We start from the raw sequence: 19,235 nt of genomic DNA, 5'->3' as shown, positions 1-19,235 counted from the left end.
ATGCAAGCGCTCCTGCGACGAGGGCACATGCCACGCGTTAGCTGCGCACAACTAAGCACCGTGTTCAAGTATAGACGATCAACGGCCGCTTCATTTCTCTCAGCTCAGCGACACATTTAGGGAACCAAGTATGCGGACCTCTGTCAGAATTTGACAACCACGTGGCATCTTTCTATACTCATTTCTATGCAAAAACAAGCACTTAGAATCATCACTTTCTCTTCTTTTACCCAGCCGTCTGCACCTTTGTTCCATTCGCTACATGTCCTGCCCTTTGAACATCTACACAAATTTCAGGTCCTGGTTTTTCTTTTCAAAGTCTTCAATAAGGATATATGTGTTAATTTTGTCCCTGAAAATATAATTACTAATAATAACGTCACGCGTTTTGCTTTGTCGAATAATTTATTGTTGCCAAAAGTACGGACTAATTATGGAAAGCAAACTACGTCGTCCTTTGCCATCTCCACTTGGAATAATTTGCTCCCTTCACTGAAATCCCCAATGTCATTGTACAAATTCAAAAAAATGTTAAAACACCACTTGTTTGAATCCTTAGATGTTTAATAACGTTGTTGTGCTTGCGATCACTATGTAACATTCATTTGCTGTACACTTCTTTCCTTTTTGTCTGCTCATTTGGCTTTCTTTTCTCTTTTTTTTTGCCTCGGATTGTTGTGCATGCGCCGGTTTATGTACTCTGTTCATGTAGCCATATAGGAGGCCCTATTTGTAGTTCCGACTTTTGGGCCTCCTTATGTATATACCCCATAACCATGTACTGTAACTATGAAATAAACTTGATTTGATTTGATTTGATTATTTACTTTTTATCTGTTGTACGCTGCAGCGAATAATCCACTTAGGCGGCCTACAAAAGAGAGAGAGATTTATCCGCGCAAGACTAGAGTAAGAAAAAAAATTTAAAAAAGGAACCAAGATACCTCACAAAACACACACGTGGACCGACTAATGACCATGCAATGCACATGAAATTGCAGTGCATCGCAAAGGTGTGTGCACATAAATTTGAAAAACGAGCTTCACGTGAATCGCACGTGAAGTTATGGAAGCCTATTTCATAAAGAAAAGAGGAGATGCATGTATCAGTGATTCTTGGGTTGTACTGTTCAATAGTGAGGTAGCCTTTCTCGATAAGGTGATGTAAGTTCAGGCCCTGGTGTGCTACTGATTGCCACATGATGTATCCTCTCGCTGCGCATGCTGGAAGTGCATTCTTTTTTTCTTAAAATATGTGCTGTGTCCTTTGAATTAAGATCAGTTGTAAGTTTGCGCTCGGCCCGTACCGCTGTCTTGTGTGTGTGTGTTTCGCGCAACTGCCATGTGTGAACGATACGCACGCGTTCGTCGTGGCACAATGGATGCGAGTGTGCACGGTTATCCTGCACCTTATGAAACAGTTCATTCGCGAATCAGATTGTCCGCAAAGTTTCGGTGTCGAGGCTGATGAGATAGTTGCAGGCAGCAGGCGGCACCAGACCTGCAGTTACTGCCGGCAATCACTGCTGTCCATAAAAAAAAAATCTAAAAGGATCCCCATTCGGGGCACAGTTCTGCGTCCACCATGTGTCGCGTGAAGACCACGAAATCGAAAGTGTCGACTGCGCAGCGGTCCATGCGATCAGTCCAGAAACGACGATGGACGCCTTTTTTCTCCTTCCGTTCCCAAAAATGTCAGTCCCAGTGACGGGCTGTTTCCCCGCTACACAAAGGGGTGCTTATGGGAAGCTTTAAACGGCCGGCATTACGCACAGAGGGTGTCATTTTTTAGAGCGCAGCTCTTTGGCGTCCGTTCCTGGGTTTCGCGTCGTCGTCGGCGTTGTCGTCGGCCTCGTAACCAGCTCCGCCCCCTTTCATCCCCCCAGCGCTAGCAGCGACCGACTGATACCGCTGGATGCCGCTGACGCCGCTAGAGAGTCAAGATAACGTGACTGCATAGAACACCGTCGCCGCCATGCAGAAAGAGGAGGAAAGGGTCCCCCCCCCCTGTTCTTGTGTGGCGGATAGGGTGCTCTTCAGTTGCCGACGCGCCGGTTATTTCACGTAGGCCCCGGCACATCGACGAATACGTGACCACCTTCCCACGGCTAGACCTGGTTCTTAGCGCTGCGGAAGCGAGGGTATCATATTGTTTGTGTCGGCATCGGCGGCGTTGTCCCTGAAACCAACTCCGCAGCTGGGGTTGACTCACTATCGAAAAGGTGAAACAGCTTATTTGCTCCGCTCAAATTTCGCATTAGGAAGTAACGTAATCGTCGGTAATTTTTTACACTATCCACGGAGTGCGCATCTTGAACGAAAGCGTGGAGCCACCGTGCCATCAACCCGTTGCTTGGATCCCGTCGCCTGTCCTTCAATAAAACTTGGGTTGGGCCTAGTTGGTACATGATGTTGTGAAGGTGTAGGTTGCGCAACCACGGGACGACCCAGGAAGAAAGACACAGAGACACACACAAGCGCTTGTGTGTGTCTCTGTGTCTTTCTTCGTGGTTCGTCCCGTGGTTGCGCAACCTACACATTCACGATGTCGACTGTCCGCAGCGGGAGGAAATAAATTCTGAGGGAAGACACTGCCGCTTTGAATTGCAGATCCGCAGGCCTCTGAGGAGCCGAAAAAAGCGTTTGCCTGGGACTGCATTGTGCGGCAATTTTAGTGGTTATTGAGGAAAAGAAATGGCGCAGTAACTGCCTTACTTCTCGGTGAACACCTCAACCGCTCCGTGAGGAAGGGAGGAAGGTGGCAGTGAAAGAAAAAAGTTGTGCCGTAGTTGAGGGTTCCGGAATAATTGCAGCCATTTTGGTGTCTTTAACGTGCAACGACATCGACCAGCATACGGGCGCCTTTCGCGTTTCGCCGCCCTAGGCCTAGACGTGGCTGCCGCGGCCGAGTTCAAACCCTGGTACTCCGGCTCAGTAACAAATTGCCGTTCTATTTGCGTAGTTGAGCTAAATGTGAATTGGGTGCGCTGGCACTTCGGTTTTCATTTCAGTTCCGGTGTTCGAATCCATTATTCACGGATCGAAGTTGTTAATGTCCCTGTGATTTGCAGGTTGGCTTCGCGGAAGACAAACAAGGACAAGAGAGAGACACAGGACGAGGGCGGACTTGAAACTGAAACCGAAGCAGAATTACGAGCTCGAGGAACTGAATGCGCATCCCCAGCTAACCACTGGTTAAGACGAGGGGTCAGGAAAATGACAATATGAACCAAGATAATGTGGGGCTAAACGACGAGATAAAATTGCACGGAAAGTAAGAGGAAGCACCTCTTTCACCTTCAAGCAGCAAAACCCAAGAAATTACGCAGCATTTCGAAACATAGGTTCCTTTCGCAAAATGACTCGCTCCAGTTTTTAGATCTAAGAGTGTTGTTTAACACGAGAAGCCACATATGTTGGGCCTATATGCCACGTACAAAGAAAACCCCTTTACCTTACCATTCCTCACATTAAAAACTTGTGAAGCGTGGAATCGCCTCCCTGACATTTATATCCGCGCTGTCCAAGCCGTGTGATCACCAAGTGGAATCGGATTTCGGACATCAGGTCGAACGCCTCAAGAATGCTGGCTATCCTTTTTCGGTGCTGACGACTGTAGCGGAAGGCCTTTCTAAGTAGCTACGTAAGCAAGAAAAGAGAGGACCTGTTTCTAGCACTGCCATGGAACCCAGGCAGAAAAAGAAATATGTGGCAGTGCCCTACGTTCACCGCGTGTCGCGTAACCTAAAGAGGATAGCTAGCAGGGAGCGACGGCTCCTTGCGACGACGTCAGTCCTGTCTTTTGTGTGCCTTTCGTGTCCTCGTTTCTTGCACCATTACCAGTTTTTTTCTTTCAGCATGAACCAACTCGCCCAAACTAGAGTTTTACTTGACACGTCCAGACGCACAGAGGAAGACTGGCCAGAGCGTGCGCTCTGGGCACTCTTTGGTCGCGAGTGCCTCTGAGTGGCTCTCAGTGATGACGTCACACTCTCTGCAATTTGATATTTCGCTTTTTTTATTTAACGGCAGCTGCCTTTGGCTCCATATGCAATGATGTGAAACAATTTTACTTTCCGCTACTTCAAGACTGCGGCTTTCCGCCATTGGGCATTCAATCTCTCATAATTAGTCTAACTCAGCAGTGTCGTGATGGCGAACAGGTTTTGTGCTTCCGGTTGCTGATGTCTGGAGAGGGTCTTATGCTTCGCATAAAATGAGTCGGGATTGATTCGGCACTCTCCCTGTGTAGCGTATCTCTTCACAAAACGGATTGATGCTGTAGCAAGTGCATTGCGGAGTTGATCAGTCAACATTGGTTTTCCCGCCAACCCTAAGCGATAAACACAGCTTCGTTCATTTTGGCGAGCAGTAAACTAATGTGATAGGAAAGCTTCACCAGGTTCGGGGTTAAGCCACACAAAACACGCGGAAACAAATCACCAAGCTATGCGACCATTGGCTTCCAAAACAATGGTTTTGGTAAGCGCGAAATTATATTAACAGGAGTAAAGGAGACGTTCAGGTGTGAACGGGAAAATAAAGATCTCTATCGACATAAATAAAACGATGTGGCGAAGCGGGAAAATAAGGTAGAAACACTTATGACCTGTAACCTTTTGTCCGGGCGAGCAAGAATGACCTCTTCGTGAACTTCCTCCACTCCATGAGAATGCCTGGTATAAGGTTCGTTTGGGACTTGAGTTGTAACATGTGACACAAGCTACACGGTGCACAGCGCCCGTTCTCGACGGTGAGCCTCGTCATCCCAGAAAAAGTTTCCTACGCATTTACGGCTCCACTGGCCAAAGTGGAACGCACACAGCATTGCGCCAGCCAAGACACACAATTGACCGAGTTGTCATCGCTTTCGCCAATGAAAGAAAAAAAAACGTACCTCAGGTTTACGGATGTAATAAGGGGAAGCATGCGGAAAAACAAACCGACCTGCATTTCCGACAATCAAGAGTTAAGCACAATATCTGGATTCATCATAGCCGTAAAAACGAACATTTCTCCCGCTGAAGTTGAATATCTGGGCTGGAGAAATCCGATGCGACTAATAGTGTGTGGTGAAGGAGTACATTATCTGCACCTCACACTATTAGTCGCAACGGATTTTTCCAGACAAGATAATCAACTTCAGCGGGAGAAATCTGCGTTTTTGCGCCTATGAAGAATCCAGACATTGTGCTTGACTCTTGATTGTCGGAAATGCAGGTGTGTTTGTTCTTCGTATGGCGCAGATAAGCTACTTCTTTCGGTTCCACCCCGGACGCGGCGGTCGCATTTCGATGGAGATGAAATTCCAGAGGCCCGCGTACTATACGATGTCAGTGCACGTAAAAGAACCCCCGGTGGTCGAAAGTAAACGGAGCCCTTCACAACGGCGTCCCTTATAGCTTTTGGGACGTTAAACCCCATAAACCAACCAGCTTCTTCTTTCGCATGTTGAAGTTTTTAACATAATCCTTAAACTCCAGCAATCGCCGAAACTTGTTGTTTGTTTGTTTATTGAGGTTTAACGTCCCAAAGCGACTCAGGCTATGAGGGACGCCACAGTGAAGGGCTCCGGAAATTTCGACCACCTGGGGTTCTCTAACGTGCACTGACATCGCACAGTACACGGGCCTCTACAATTTCGCCTCCATCGAAATTCGGCCGCCGCGGTCGGGATCGAACCCGCGTTCGATCCCGACCCGCGTTCGAGCCGAGCGCCGTAACCACTGAGCCACCACGGCGGGGCTCGCCGAAATTTGCACTAACCATTCTAATACGAATGTATTTCTTCATTGCTGCTGTTTTTTTTTTACTTTCGCGAACGTTGATCTATTAAGGACGTTACATTTTTGGGGCATCTTTGAAGAGTTGTGACTCGCGAGCCGCAATAATTTATGAATGCATTGGACCTGATTTTCTCTGCGAAAATTCCAGCTGCACTCGTTTTCCCTGGAAGCTCGTCAAATTTTCGAAAATTCGTTTCTTGGAATTTCCTCGAGAGGACGCACGCTGACGCCACATGCGACCTCGTTTAAATGTTGCACATGGCGACGCAGAACACGCACCGTCCGTTCATATTCTTGCCGCTCTTGCAAATGGCGCCCTGTACTCGGTCGGTAAAGCATGCAGCGTACGGGTCTTCGTGCACCTTCCCGGCTAACACCAGGAAGAGCAGCTTGCAACGCTGTGCGGCACAACCAGTGCACGTGGACTTGTAGCGACATAAAAGGCGCAGTATACAAAAATGGAAGGAGCGGGAAGAGCGGCTGACAGATTTCGGTCAAGAGGCAAGCCTCGTAGGATAAAACGTATGTGAGCAGGAGAGTTGCACTGATGGAGAAAAGAAATATAAAGAAGGGGCCAAGAACTCAGCGAGGGACACAAGGAGAGGAAGCAGCGTAAAGAAGCCCACAGTAAAATGGGCTCCCGGATGGTCGGAGTCTAAAACAATGAAATCGTAAAAGTCGGCTCCGTCTATCAAGTGCATAAATTTCAAGAAAGAAGCGGAGTTGCTACAGCGTTTCGCCTTCCAGGAGACCCGTGGCAAAGGGCACCTTTTTCCTTCTCTGTCCTGAAAACTCGGGTCGGTCTATTTTGCTGTCACATATCCTGCGCACGTGCGTGCCACTCTAACTTGTGCCCTGCTCCTCACCTCATCCGTCCACGGTGTCAGCTGGGCGACGGAGCCAGTGACGAAGGGCGAGCAGCGTCGAAACAGAATGAAGCCGGCCGTGTTTGTCAGATTTGATCGGCACCCCTAAACGTGGTCGCGCATGGAAGGACCTAGGGCTTAAAGGAGAGGCGTAAACGGCTCCGTCTGCTTTCTTTTTGGGTGCGTGCGCCTGTGTTTGTGTGTTCGCCGCGTTTTCTGTTTTAATAGTTACCAGATCTAACTTGTAACATTTCGTTCCTCAAAGCGCTACCCAAAAGACGTCGTCGGTTTCTGTCGGTGTAATTATCGGCTTGTTTAAAACAGTGCGCAAAAAAATGGCTGAGGCTTAACTTGGTTAACCCTGGTGAGATGCGAAGCATATCGTGGTTTGACAAACGTGGAGTTTAGCCTTCGTCGTGGGGGAAGACAACGGCATGGCTACAGCGGAACGCCGACTAACCCCGAGACGCGCGTTGGGTGAGCGCCTGGATTGCCACGGAAGCCGCGTCCGCCAGCCCGGTAGAGCGAGCGTTTCACCTACACCGAGCGTGAACGCGCGTTCGAAATGAGCGGGAGTGTGACGTCACCAACCACGTGGTCTACACGGCGTGCAACCGCAGCGACGGCACAAGTTGGAGCCCCGTCTCTCATCTGTCGTGACGTCATTGTGTCACGTGGTGTGACGTCACCATACCACGTGGTCTGCACGGCGTGCAACCGCAGCGACGGCACAAGTTGGAGCCCCGTCTCTCATCTGTCGTGACGTCATTGTGTCACGTGGTGTGCACGGCGTGTAACCGTCACGAAGGGCTTGGGTTACCTATTGTAATATGCTTCGCATAAAACGAGGACGGGAAGAAGGTAACACGGACTCGCACTGGCAAGCAACTGATCGCTTCTATTCGAGCACTTTGTAATATACAAGAAGAAAGATGGCGAGAAACGTACATGAGCGACACTAAAACACATCACACAATCACCACTTCTTGAAAAGATAACAAAGTGGCTAAATGCGACGGGTCAAAGGAATAAAAACAATACAAAATACAGCGCAAGACACTGCTAGGTTTCAAGGTACTGGATTTCTTCTTTTTTCAGCTGTATCGAAGGTGCGTTGACACATGCGTCTCCTTCTTGACGCATCCCGAGTACTTGAGATATCTCCCTTGAGCGCGCGTCTCTGTACGTTCATATCGTTTTAGTCTGGTTAAGGAATGGTTCGCAGCGTTCCCATTTGCGGCAATGAATTATCTGTCCTCGTTTTTTGTGCGCTGTTTCCCGCAAGTTATGCACCAACAACCCCAACAGCAAGCTTCATTACTATAAATATCGGCGCACGCTTGAAAATATACCGGCTATCAAAGTTATGAGGCAGCTGACTCACCGTGTTCGCATAAATAAATATTAAAGCAGAGCGGCAACCTAAGTTAACCTAAGGTCACTGGAGTTTACTAATGGAGGCAAAGGCGACAACAGAGTAGTTCTCGTGTGCGTCCGTCCCTTGCACCGGAGCTCGTCGTGATGTCTCGTGTTCTAAACTGCTTTGGGCATTCGGAAGGAAATTGAAGGATGTGGAAATTACCACTATTCAATTCCATTCTCTGTGCATTTTTTTTTAATAATTCTCCACCAGATGCCGCGTCGACTGAAGGGGTCTCCCGAAGTCCATGTCGAGCTCTGAGTCACCGACATTTGCCGCGTACGAAGTTGATGCGCGGCATTTTCTTCGCCTCGGCGACTCGACGCTGAAAACACTCCTGCGCGCCTCTGGTCAAGTTCTGAACGCATTTCCTAAAAGTCAAGAATTGCAGGACTCAGAGAAAAGAAAGGGTGGCCTATGCCCAGGAGCGCTACCAATACGACCGCGGAGTGTCCCCAAGGCACGTTGGACGTCTTATCTGCCTTCCGAAGTCCTTGAAATGTCTCTGCTGCTAGGCTGGCTGTCCGTCAATGCGTATCTAGGAGGCGACCAATGCATGACGCAAAAAGCACGGCACGGACAGTACAGCATTTCTGTTCCTCCCCCATTGACTCGAACACTGCCACACACAGGGCATCTGTTGAGTAGAGCCTGTTGGGCCAGTTGGCCCATTATAGATGCAAGGGAAGAACTCCGCAAACCAGACACGGACGGCAAAGCGGTACACACGCGCGTCTTTGCCTCTTCGCCCTCTGTGTCTAGTTCGCGCATTTCTTTCTTTGCATTTCTTGTCGCCAGGATTGCCAAATAACCGCTCGTCAGAGCTGCCCTTAAAAATAAAAATATATGACAATTGAAAAAAAAGGAAAGCTATCCAATCAAGTAAAAGAAATCGATTTTTTATAGTGGCCTAGAAAAATTCATTAGCACAAATGTTTTGCTTTTTCGCTGTTTGGCACAGTCGGCCACCTCTGTTGCGTCTGCCACCCACCCTTCCTTTCTGCGCCAGTCAGCACACGACGACCGGCGGAAGCGGAAAAGCACTTCTGCAAAAGGAGAATCGCAGCCTGATAGGATGGCACCTCCGAGCCTGGCCACCACTGTTGGGACTGAAGCACCTCAGCCTGCTGCCTCTGTTGCGTAGAGCTAAGCGGAGAAACGGTCGAGGCGACAGTGAGTCAACGGAAGTTTATGTACAGTATGTACAAGGGCTTTACATGACAGGCACAAGGGCCGAGAGCACAAAGGGCTAGCACAAAGGAGTAGGGCGATGCCCAGCGGAGCTCGCCTCTCTGGCGTGATGGCTCGTCTGCTACCCGTCTGCTGCTCGGACTGTTGTTGCGACCGAGAGAAGCATGAAAAAAAAGGACACGGGATCAGGTCACGCCACTGGCCACCGTTCGAATTAGACGAATGGTCGACAGGAGCTCGGCCGTTGAAAGCTTGCAGCCTGGAAAGGGCTGCCGGAGAAGCGTCGTAAGAGTCTCGAGCTCACTCTCGTGAGGAGGAGGAGGAGGAAGGGTCTGCGCTGTCGAGCCAGGATGACTCTTGTTGCGGCGCTTGTACTTGGCACTTGTACTCTTGTGGTCGGCGAATCCGGGCTTGCTTTGCGCAATGGCGGGTGCACGGTGCTGGTTTCCAGAGGCCAGCGGAATGCGTTCTCAAGCGCAACAGCACCACCGCCGCCACAAAATGCGCCACAGAAACGAGCTGCTTCCGCGTGGCTCGATTGCGTGGCGCGCTCGTCCACCAGGCTGCTCTAAGTTGCCGTCCGGTGTTAAGCCGCAAGTGGCTCCATGCTCCTTTCCGTGAACAGGTCCCGCTCCGCCGCCTTGTCGCCCAAGTGTCTGGACTAGCTCCGCTCGGTCTTTCTGAAGAGCTTGCTTCTCAGCACCGGTCGTTGATCGTTCTGCGTCTTGCCAAGAACCGACTGTCAACAGGCAACACCCAACACGAGCAAGTGCTCCCTGTCACCCGCCAAAACACCAGACTTCAAGGTAAAAAAACTCTGCTGGCTATATTTCTGACCCCCTTTTTTTATGTTCCCTCTTCAACTAGAGACACATGTGGGATACAAGAACTCTTAAAATCAGAACTCGAACAAAGTATTAAACGCATATAACACACGTAATGAAATGAATGCATTAAATGTGGTCCCTTGAGATCTCTTGGGCAGGAAAACAATCAGCTGACGCCTCAAATGAGGACATCAGTTTAGACCCTATCTACGAGCTAACTTAACAACTGTTCGCGAAATGAGAACATGTCACGAGGGGGTCGAAGGCAGCCTTGCATAGAACACACGGCTTAGTGCGTCTACGTCAGCGTTGAACTCGCTTCTAACGGACGTTAAACAACACCCGCTATTGAGGAAGTTAATTAAGTCTAGGGTTCGACGGAATCCCGTCTGGCGAGGGAAATTCATAGTGATTTCTCAAAGAAAACGTACACTCGCCAACGATGCAAAGAAAATAAAAAGAATTGACGTTTCGGCGCCCGTACGGGTGCCTTGATCACAAAGAAGAGAAGGACGGGAAGGGGAGCTATATATGGGCGATTTTTCGAAGGATGCGCAGGTATATCTCTGGGAGATTGACGCGGGTCCGGTTAATCGTGTTTGGCGTGGATTGAATGCGCAATGATTCTATGAGAAGGCGTTTTGGTAATGATTTTTCCTTTTCAATTACACGTGCTGCGCCCCAGTCAATGGTATGGCCAGTTTCCTGATGATATTGCGCTAAGGCGTCTGAGTTAGTTTTTTTCCTTTGGCGATGTCATTTTGGTGCTGTTTGAGCCGTCTTGAATTTTCCTGTTTCTCCGATATAGGAAGCGTCACAATCACGACAGGAGATCTTGTAGATCACACCTGGGTAGATATCGAGGTCAAAAGGGTCCTTGACTCGCAAGAGTCGTTGCCGAAGTTTGCACGAAGGAACGTGGGCCACTTCAACGTCATAATCTGAAACGTCAATTCCTTTTATTTTCTTTGCATCATTGGCGAGTGTATGTTTTTTTTTTTTTGACAAATCACTCCGGAAGCTAATGTCTCTGCCTCTTTCACTGTAGCTGCGCTTTTCTCTCTCTCTCTCTCTCTGTACTTGTCCTTCCAGTTTCTACGGGCGGTACAGTACGAGAACGATTTGCTTTCTCTTACTGACGACTTATCCCGATCCTTACGCTTTGTGCACCAGTCGCGACTTTCCAATGAGAGTGCACAACTCCCCCGATGGGACCGTTCTTTGTTTTTCTTTGTTCATGGTGGCAGGTGAGACCTTCCACGAGTCCTCAATTACTTAAGCACCCATTCGCCTTTTCGCTCGATGTGTGGTTCGCATCTACCCGCCCTTTCGATTGTACGCCTACTAAATGGCGTCATCTCAACTCACGGCTTTCCATCGCGATACTTGTGCTTGGCCGAGCGCTTAGACGGTTTCGTCTTATCAGTTAACTCGTTGCCTCTGTCACTTCGGCCCCGCACAATCTTACGCTTCACGAGCCTCACACGCGTTTTCTCTGCGCGCGCGTGCCGCTTTCTGTGGGAACGCGGATTCCCCCGTGATTTCAGTGGAAAATGAGAGCGTGCATGAGAGTAGGGCATTTGCGCGTCATGCTCTCTGGGTACTGGCGGCAAGATTCACCCTTGTCTCGCTCCTTCATTTTGAGCTTCTTGATCAGCGCTCTTTTGTATCTCGGTTTCCTCCCTTGGTACTCTTTCCGGCGTAAACGCGTGTGCGCTTTCTTTTTGCAGTTTATCTCACTGCCCAGATCAGTCTGCCTCGGCGCACTTGTGCGCTTCGCTTCACGCGATGGCGAGGCCTCGCACATTTCTTGAGCTCCGATTCTGACGCTAGCTTCAGTGCTAACAACGTGACTGACGTTGCTGCTGTCCATGGGCCGGTGAAGCTGATGCTTCCGATGGCCGCTACTCCTTTTAGTGCGCCTGCCCTTTCTCTCTTTTCGCTGGCACCACTCTGTCTTATGCCTGTTGTCACAAAATTCGGGGCATTTTAGAAACAAAGAAAAACCGCCGCGCGCACGGCGTCTCGCCGGCGCGAGCCCAACGGGAGAGAGGGAAAGCCCCCGCCGAGCGCGTGCCTCTCTCTCCACCGCCACGGCGTGTGCCGAGGGAATGAGTCATCCACGCCGAATTCTCTGGAACATACGAGTTGCTTCTGCAGCTGACGGGGGGAAAGGGCGTAGCCTTGCGTGCACTAAGACACGTCCCCCTCGCCCGTCGGCGACGGCGCCACTCAAGAACACGCTCGAAACTTCGAGATGCGACCCCCGACCTCTGACCAATGGGGACGCGCGGCCAGTGAGAAGAGGGAAGGGAGACAGCACTGAAAATGCTGCGTGTATGTGCGCGTCTACTCTGGCGCGTTGAACAAACAGACGGGAGAGCGAGCCTATAAAAGAAGGACGTTGACCGCTGTTAAGTCAGTCCGGACCGCCGTTTAAGCTTCGGAGAAGCGCGCACATTCGATTCCCGGGGAAAACACCACTCGGCCAGTATCGGACCAACGAGGCAACGTTCGCCAGTCTGCGGGACGGCATCGTCATGGAACTCTGGTCGTCGGACTGCCGCAGTGCCCGGTGAACAAATTGTTTTGTTTGTTTACCTCTCTCTCTTGCGTTAGTGCACTTTAGGTGCAATATTGCCTTTGAATTGTATTCTCTCTCGAGTTTAACTTTGCACGAAGTTGCATTGTTCTGTTAATCACTTTGTATGTGCGTGTACTAGTGATTGTGAAATCCTCTGTATCGTCTCCTTGCTGCATAAACTTTGTTTTGTTTGTGAACCTTTGGCTCCGACCCATTCTCTGGCTTGCGACCAGCGAAAGCTGGGCATCGAACGCCCAAAAACCTCTTGTCACTTGGTAGCTGGTCTCCGCTGAGCTTGCCACGCTGAGTCGAGGGCATCTCCTTCGAGTCCGAGACCGCTACCCCCACACGCTCTAAGGGTGTCTGGGAGCTTCCCACTAAAAGTGCGCGAAGTCGAGGTGACACCTGTCTTTCATCTTTCGGTGGCAATACTGTCGCGCTAGCTCCTTCTTCTTTGGAAGCACATGCTGGTTCCGCAGCCTATGTTCCTGTTCTCTGACAATATCATTCTGATTGTCAGCCGACTCACCTGTGCTACCTGGCTCAGGCCTGTTAATTCATGATGCTTTCCTAACATCCTCCAAACTGCGCTTTTCCACCTCATCGTCCCTGAGTGGACATCCGTCCTCATCTTTCTTGGATGGAGCGTCTACAGCCCCCATGTCGTCTGAAGGGTTCTGTACTGCACTGTCGTCCAGCATCTTAGCTTCTTCAGGCGTAAACGAACCAGTGTTCTCTCCTGACATGAGTGCTGGCAGGCAGCTCTCGTGCTCTTGACTGGTTTCAGCTGATTACGGATGACTGTCCGCCTCGCATTCAGTGGCTGTGTTTCCAATACTGCAGCTGCTTTCTGGAATGTGACTAAGCTCAGAGTGGTTCGAAAGCACTCAACTTGTTTTGCATCGCTCGCCGCAAACACTAACGCACAACTCAGCGTCCGCAAACTCTCTATGCGTCCGCATCCGTTGACCGAAAGTGTCATGCTTTTGCATTTTCGTTGAATGCGGTGCACATTCCTGAGAATTATCCTTTTTGGCTTCGTTTACATTGGCACTTGCCTTTTCACCAACGTCCAGAAGGACATCCCCTCCGCCATGCTCTGTAACTCCTGCCACTTTTGACGTGCTAGGCGATCGACGTTCCTTTAACCCTGCTCCAATCTCAATGGGCGAGACCTCTGTAATTTCATCGTCCGATGCTGTGGATACCTTATCCGGAGGTGGAGAGGTTTCCTCAGTTATCGAATGCGGGGCATCTTCCACCGTTATAGCAGCAGTTACATCTGCCACGTACGGACTACCTTCCTCTGTGACGCACGTGCAGGGCTGCTCCACAGCTACGCGCTCTACCTCTGTGTCACGATCGCCCGAATCTTCCACATTTTCCAGCCATCCTAAAATGACGGCTTTACACAAGTAAGGAAAATCGTAAAACGATTGGGTATTTTTTGTTCTCGCTGGTACCTTTGGCGAGGGTCCGCCGGTGACAAGTCATATCTCATGAGTAAGAAGCCTTTCAGCTTATCGTAGTTCGCCAAGCCGCCGTCCAACGGAAGCTTGAAAACGTCATACGCTTCGCTGGAAAGAAGGGCTACCAACACCTGTGCCCAACGATCCCGCTCAATGCGCTCTCTCTCACAGACGCGCACAAACTACACCAAATACTTCGCTATATGCTCGGTGATCACAAAGGGCCGCGGCCTGTCTCTCGGCTGCCGACTATTAGTCTCATTCAGAACGGATAATGTTTCATTGCTCTCGAAACTTATCTGATGGGCTTGAAGCTACAGGCCCCTCAGTTTCCTGACGCAAGCACGCCGTTTTGTCTCAAGCTGCTTCTGTTTTTCTGCCTCTTCGCGCTCACGGAGTTCTGTGATCTCTTCTCAGGCCTCATTGGCTTCCTCAGCCATTACGCCCTCCTTCGGCATGACCTCAGTAATCGCATGCTTTCGTTTTGTGGGGCCGAAATCAATGCCCAACTCTTCACAAATTTCGATGAGTTACTCTACTTTGAAGTTCTCCATCGCGCACAATAGCTTCTTGCAGTTTGGCCTTTTAGAATTCCTTTGCCGCTCTCTACTATAGAGCTACTAGTATGACACGCGCAAGTAATTTTTTTCCACTAATGCCTTGTTTACTCCCTCTGCACCAGGTTTCATTCCAAAGCACTCCTACTAGGCTCGAAACAGCAAAGCTCTCTGCAGTGCTGCACACACACACACAGCCCTACTCTAGACTACAATCACGTGTGCTAGAGCAGTCTGGCGAATTGAGGGGAAAACATCAGGCGCTCACCGCGCCAAAGTAGCTGACGCCGGTCGATCCCACTGCTGCAAAATACAATTGTCGCCACCAGCGGCCTGGACAAGCTTTGTTTGGACTTTTGGAGCGAAAAGCTCGACTGCTCGCATGCAAAGCTGAAGGTCAAGTGACGCTGGAATTTGGCCTCTAATTGGTGGCTCGCCGGAGGTATGGCTGTGACGTCGTACCACGTGACTTGTGGCAGCTGTTACCACTCGTTCCGCCGCTGCGCCGACCGGCGAGCAAGTAGTACCATTTTTTGTTTAAAACTAATTAACAGGAAGTATTAAAGATTTTTTTAATAAATTTTAAAAAGTCCAAGTTTTACACTGTTCACATGCCACATAGCGCGCTAAAAAGACACGGACACAGGGAGACACACAGGACGGGCGCTAACTTACAACTGAAGTTTATTGCATGAAACCAGGCAATATAACAGAGAAGAGGAGATAAAAACCTTTGAAATACGAAATCACTAAAACAGCGTTATTGTTGAACAACATTTACGGATTAGCAGACATGAAAAGCATTTACTTGTCAGATAGAAACACTGAGGCAGCACTGACGCACGTATCTTCTTTCTGCGAATGTGTATTGAACGCCTCCATAATTTCAATAGTAAGCTGATCTTTGTCGCAATTCAATGACAATAAAACAAAGAGTTGAGCTAGTTGGTACATACTGCTGGGAAAAAACCGCGCTAAGACGCGGGACAAAGAAAAGAGGACAACAGGATGGGTTTCAAAGCTCGACAAGACGGAGACGAAAGGAAAAGAACACACACGACAAGCGCTTACTAGCAACAAAAAAACGTTTATTGCAACGCTGGGAATAAATAGTGGTCACAGAAAATATAAAGAACCATAAAATAACAAGACAGAAAAAGAGATCAGCCGTTACTGTCTCTAGGGAGGGCATCTGTCAGCAGCTGCTGTCTCTGGACCCGAAGAAATCGAGCGGTCCCGATGAAATACCGACGGAATTCCTTAAACGGTATGCTGAGTGGTTATCATATTATTTGCAAATTTTATTTGAAAAGTCATTGCGGGATCATTCTTTACCTCGTGACTGGCGCAGCGCAATAGTAGTTCCGGTATTTAAAGGCGGTAATCGACTTCTTGTAAAAAACTACAGGCCACTTTCACTGACTTCCGTATGTTGCAAGGTTTTTGAACATATAATAGCTAAACACATCCTTCATTTTTTGGAAATAAATGACCTATTGTGTCCATTTCAGCATGGTTTTCGGACCGGCCTTTCGACAGTGACGCAGTTAATTGAAACAGTGAACGACTTTTGCAAGGCTATAGATGAACGTCAGCAGGTAGATGTGGTCTGTGTAGACTTCTCGAAGGCTTTTGATAAAGTTCCGCATCATAAGCTTCTTTTTAAACTACGCAGATTAGGAATCGCTGAAAATATAGTACTATGGATTCAGGCCTATTTAAGTAACCGCTGTCAAGTCGTCAAAATAGAAAGTGCAGTAGCGAATAGGCGTGAGGTTCTGTCGGGGGTGCCACAGGGCTCCGTTTTAGGTCCGCTTTTGTTTTTATTGTATATAAATGATATTTCTGCTATCGTCGAATCGCCTGTCAGAATGAAACTTTTTGCCGATGATTGTTTAATTTACTCTCCTGTGGCTTCCCCGGCAGATCAGATGAACATAAATAGATGTCTTCAGTCGTTAAACTCGTGGTGCCTGAAATGGGGTATGGAAATAAACTACCAGAAATCTAATTACATGCAAGTAACAAGGAAGCAGAATGTTATGATGTTTCGATACAATATCGGTGAAAATTCCTTAGATCAAGTAGTGTCTCAAGTACTTGGGAGTGACATTAACAAATAATCTTGACTGGCGCACCCATATTGAAAATGTCTATTTAAAAGCCTACCAGAAGGTCTGTTTCCTGGGGAGGAAGTTGCCGAATGCGACTAGAGAAATTAAATTGATTGCGTACAAGACGTTCGTGCGGCCAATCATAGAGTACGCAAGTGCAGTGTGGAGTCCTCATCAAAAGGGTTTAAACTTTAAAACGGAAACTGGAAAGATTGCAAAGGATGTCAGCACGTTTTATATGCTCTAAATACCGCCGCACTGATTCAGTCACAGCAATGCTAAAAGAGTGTCAGTTAGAATCACTAGAAGTAAGAAGACTAAAGCAGAAATTGAAACTTTTTTTTCTGATAATGAATGATAAAGTCAAAGTTAATAATCATCACTATGTCACACCTCCCCTGAAGCGTTGCCCTCGGAAAAATCACAGTAAGGTATTACAACCTATTATTACACGTACTGATGTCTATCGCTACTCCTTTTTTCCCGATGCTGTAGAAATTTGGAATCAACTACCAAGTGACGTTGTGGACCAAACAGATGTAGACAAATTTGTGATAGGTGTGACCGCGTTCCTGGAAGATTGCTGTGCAAATTTGTAATTCTGTGCATTTGAGTGTTTCTTTTTTTAGCGAAGAGAATTGCACTTGTGTCTGTATATGTTTCCCTCCCTGTAATGACCCTCATGCAGAGGGTTAACAGTATGAATAAATAAAAAAAAACTCTCGCTCCTTCTCCGACAGCGAAATTGAAGAATCACTGACACAGCCCTTTGTCTTAGCAATATGATAGGCTTCGATGATTTCCCTAGTCTTCTGGTCGTGATGCGAAAAGATCACTGTCGTTAGATCTAATTGGGCTTGGCAAGACTTATCTTCTTCCCCGTGCTTACGCACATGACTTGCCAGGTGCGTGGGAACACGATAAGTCCTGCCATTCCTAATTGGATCTAACGACAGTGATCTTTTCGCATCACGACCAGAAGACTAGGGAAATCATCGAAGCCTATCATATTGCTAAGACAAAGGGCTGTGTCAGTGAGCCTTCAATTTTGCTGTCGGAGAAGGAACGAGCGTTTTGGATAATGAATGTTTGCCAACTTGCCCAACTTTTTGCCCTCCTTCAGGACAACAGGACCGGCGCTGTTTTTTTACTGTCAACTGAAAGCTTTATTAGAAACAACACGCAATATACGTACACTCTATCGACAACCAAGAGCGCATGACAACACCAAAAGCTATAGTGATGCATCCATCATCTGGATCAAGACACCTTAGTTCACAGTCATGAACTGTTGCAGAGGGAGTGCTCACGCGCGAGTCACTGTTTTTTTGGATATGAAACGCTTCACTGATTTCCCTTGTTAGTTTATCTTTGTGCTTGTACAGGATCCTAGTTTCATTAAAAATAGGGGCACATGATATTTGAGAAGAATCAGGCTGGTTATTCCGGGAACAGTTCCTGTAATGCAAGGCCAAGTTTGCCAGATTAAGCATGACCTGAGGTTTGTCCCTTGTGCTGAAGGGGTTGTATATGAAGTGCCGTTCACGTGCGGGAAGACCAGTATATATGTCAAAAGGAAGGTGTTGAACGCCCGCCTAAGAGGCCACAACACTTCTTTGAAAGGGGTTCCGTCGTCAAATAAGGCACTTGCTGTCGGCTCATTAGTACGCGGGCTGTCATTGCTAACTTGATCCAGACTCTCCATTTCTGTTATTTGGATGAGTAATATTAGTCTGAATGAATTTCATTTGCTTCAAGCAAGGCTACATTCGGTATAAATTCGGTAGAGAGAGGGAACGTGAGTGCTATACTTCGTCAAAGGTGCTATACTTCGGCACTATACAGCGGTGGCCGGGACAGTGCATGTCATAACAGAATATGCGTTGAACGAGCCGTTGATGACGGCGTTTGATGTTTTATGGCACGTGGATACTTTTGTCAAGGATTGCGATGGCTTTAAGATCCATGTCATTCAGTTGTGGCGCTACGCTGTATTCAAGGCATTACCCACGGAATCTAAAAACTCTGAAACAAGGTCGTGGCATCAGCTCTCGTGTGTCGTGCTTTCACCATTTTCTTTCTCTCCTCGGCGCTCGAATTGGCCTCTCATTCTTTCGGAGAGAAGCAGAACAGCACTGAAATGAACCGCGAGGAGCCCGAAATGTTAGCCTCCGTAATTAAATGTCTAGAGAGGTGAGCAAAGTGGGGGCTGTCGGTTCTCCATCCTGACGAAACACTCGATGCAGATAAACAGCACACGAGAACGAGTGGCCATTGACTACTCAGACTGGCGAGCACTACTGTTTGTTCTGGTAGGCAATGCAGCCATTTATAGTAAAAAAAAAAAGTCGGCAGTAAAGCTTGGTAGACTGTGCGCGAAGGTTATTTGCGAAGAGGCATCACCTAAACGATGCCTCATAA

At 48.4% G+C, this 19,235-nt stretch overlaps 1 protein-coding gene across 5 annotated transcripts in view; it reads left to right on the top strand.

The window, feature by feature from the left end:
- LOC149326691 (ryanodine receptor-like) overlaps nt 1-19,235 on the top strand; it is a 539,764-nt gene that overhangs the window by 44,882 nt on the left and 475,647 nt on the right. The gene's annotated exons all lie outside the window — the stretch shown is intronic.

This window comes from Amblyomma mixtum, chromosome 10 (assembly GCF_055824585.1).
Source record: "Amblyomma mixtum isolate Tamu chromosome 10, ASM5582458v1, whole genome shotgun sequence".
Taxonomy (NCBI): Eukaryota; Metazoa; Arthropoda; class Arachnida; order Ixodida; family Ixodidae; genus Amblyomma; species Amblyomma mixtum.
The sequence above is the reverse complement of the archived record's forward strand: the minus strand, read 5'-3'. Positions and strand labels throughout refer to the sequence as shown.